The following is a 3,391-nucleotide window of genomic DNA, read 5'->3' on the forward strand; positions in this document are numbered from 1 at the left end:
GAAATCTGACCCAGTTAGAATTTTTGGAAACTGTATTAACATAATTCATATGCTCTCTCCAACCACTTCACAACATTAATGTATCCAAAATAAAAACTTGAGAGACCATGTGGAACCTAATGGGTGCCAACAGATAACCCAAACACTTGAAAACATTCAACTGCAACAACTACCTCTCTCGCCCCCAATGGTGCGACCCCACTAATATTGAAATTACTCAAACCGGGAAAAATCTCAAAGTTGCGACTGAAGCGATTCATACTTCACAAGAACGGGAGTCTATCAACCTAACACTCCAGGGACATACATAATGGATGACGATTATCCACTCGTCATACTTACCCCAAGTCCCTAACCAACAACACCACTATACCGTGCATAATGAACACTCAGGCCAATCCGATCGTGAATTCCCATAATTTCCAAATTTAGAAATTATGCCTAACAGAACTCAAATGCACACTTGACTTATTGACAAGTTCTCACTTATCCGCCACCCCCAAGAGCGCAATAATGGTCAATCCATAAGAAAATATCGGGTGACATCCATACCCCCATACACTTAGGGGTACAACCTGTTGGATTAATGTCTAAGTCCATAACTATTTTGGTATGTACTTGACCCGATTACGAGCATGGTCCTTTTGGATTGCCTTCACCATAGCAATATATAGGATGATTTAAGGAGAGAAAGGTTTAAATATGATTTATTAATATATTATGAGAATAATATATTAAAGGAGAAATCATATTGTTTAATTAATATTAGTCAAGAGTTAATTGTTAATTAATTTTGTGGCTAAAAGAGATTAATTAAACTTAGGGGACTGGACTGCAATTATTGGATAATTGAGTTATTGGGCTAAGGAATGCTAAAGGAACAAGGGGTGAACGAAATTATGATGGAAGCCCATCATATTTTCGTCCATGGCCTTATCCAGAAGGTTCCATGGGCTGCTTAGAGTTTAAGCTGTCCATTAGGGTTTTGACTGAAACCCTAGCAGCACACACAAGTATATAAAGGACCCCTTAGGCTCCAAAAACGTGGAAAACTGATTCTCTAGGGTTTCCAGCCATTTTTGGTGCCTCCCTTCTCTTCCCTTTTCATCCAAGTTGCTTAGTGGTGTTTGTGACTCCATTAGAGGTGCAGCATTTGAGGCACTAAGCTTTTGAGGCCAATCCAAGCAAGGAATTGATTGTTATTGCTATATAACAATCAAAGGTAATTCTCTAAACCCTAATTCAGTTTATAATATGTTAGATCTAAGGTTGTTAGTCTTGGATTCAAAGCATGTACAATAGAGAAACCTAGATCCAAGTATTAGGGTTTGTATGAGCACATAGGATTGTTTCTTATGCCTAAAACCCATCAGTGGTATCAGAGCCTTGATTGGTTTCAGTTGTATGTGATGCTTAACTGCTTTATTTGCTGAAAAATCGTTTTTTGGCCTCTGCCCGACCTGACTCGGCGAGTCAGTGGATGAACTCAGCGAGTCTGTCCCTGACTCGGCGAGTCCAGTCCCTGACTCGGCGAGTCCAGGGGTCAAACAGAGGGATTTCCGGGTTTTTGCTGCTGTTTTGACTTGGATTTGATACCTAATTCGTTTTTTGAAGTTAAAATCCGATTTTTATCTTAAATTAGTGATTATCCTTGCCAAAACAATAGATAATTTCAAATCTTTTAAATATTGGTTGTTTATATGATAAATATGGATTATCTTAAATTATTTGGTAATTATCTAGTGACTAAAATAAGATTAGGTCAAATATAGATAATTATGAAATTAATTGTTTAATTTGAATTATTTGTTGTTTGATCCCTAATGTTTTGAAATGTTTCAAAACTTGCCCTCAAGTTTTGGAATTTAAAATTTGACTAAAAGTTTAATTTTGAAATGTTAAATTCTAAAACCCTAGTAATTTGAAAAGTTCAAATCACACCCTTATGTTTTATTAATTAATTAAAGTGTATAATTTAAAGTGATTTAATAAACCCATAAAGTTTTGGTTTACATTTAATTAAATTAAAAGTATAATTTTACTAAATTAAACCACCTAGTATTTTAAAAGTGTAAAATACACCCTATACTATATATAACATTAAAAGTCTAATATTATATATATGTATGAGTAAACAGTCAGTCTTACCGTTAGTAGGCCTCATTCACGAAGCTGGTCTATAAGGGGTGTTTAAGGAAATTGCCTATAAAATGGCGATTAAATGGGTATCCACTCTTACCCACCGCATTCTTGACTAGTGGAGGGTCGTTAGCCGAACAGGTAGGATAGGACAGAAACCTTCCATTATAAGTATAATGAAGTACAAAGTAACTAAATGCTTTTTCAAATTCCCAAATCATAGTTACTTTAGGAAAAATGTGAAATTGTATGCTAACCCATGGAATTACACTTCGTACCCTTGTCAAACGTTAGTGGAGCGTGTGTGGTTAACCGGCACACTAATTTGGGGATGACATTGGTGGCGAAGGGTGACTCGATGTTTGTCATAGATCACTGGAGCGTGTGTGGCTAACCGGCACATTGATTAGGTGATAGTAGCATTGGGCACACCACGTGATTCGTATGGTTATTCACACCTTGTTTGTGATCCTCGGCATCCCAGTCACAAATAGTAGGGCATAATCGAGATTAAACATGCCATTGAAAAGTTCAATGAATCTCAAAAGATCTAGGAGTTTCAATTCATTTAAAACTTAAACTTCCTTTTCGTTTTTCATGGTGGAAATTGGTAAATCGTCATTTACCTACCTTCAGATATTCTGCAACTAGATTACGGCATCCCTCTTCTAGGTTGTACAGTATTGTGTTGGATCCTAGCTTGATGTTTCATTTGGGTGTTACATCAAGAATTCTAATCAACTTAACTTGAATTTTCTCCCGTTTTGTAGATGTCTACATCTTATAATGGTCTTCCCAAATCCTTTGGAACAAGCTTTCCAAATTAAGATGACGTTCCGAGATACGATTAAGGAAATGAGAGTCGTGCTTCACTTCCTCCACCTCCTCCAATTATTCTCCCTGACCCACAAGTTCAAAGGCTTGAAAAGTTCAAGCTCACTCAAGCCCTTTTGGTAAGTAAACACGAAGATGGGAAACCTGTGTGTACACACGTCTTAGAGATGAAGTCACACATTGATAGGTTAAGCATGTTGGGTGTCGAGATTTCAAGCGAGTTTGCTGTTGACAGGGTTTTTCAGTCACTTCCTGAATCATATAGTGAGTTCGTTAGAGAGTACTATATGATGGACCACGACGTGACCCTAATTGATCTCACCTATTTGCTTATAGTTGTTGAATCAACAATGATTTGGCGTGCTGGTCAAGCAAATTTGTCTAGTGAATCAAACTCCCAAACTTCAATGGACACTGG

This window comes from Lactuca sativa, chromosome 3 (genome assembly GCF_002870075.4).
Source record: "Lactuca sativa cultivar Salinas chromosome 3, Lsat_Salinas_v11, whole genome shotgun sequence".
In the NCBI taxonomy this organism is placed as follows: domain Eukaryota; kingdom Viridiplantae; phylum Streptophyta; class Magnoliopsida; order Asterales; family Asteraceae; genus Lactuca; species Lactuca sativa.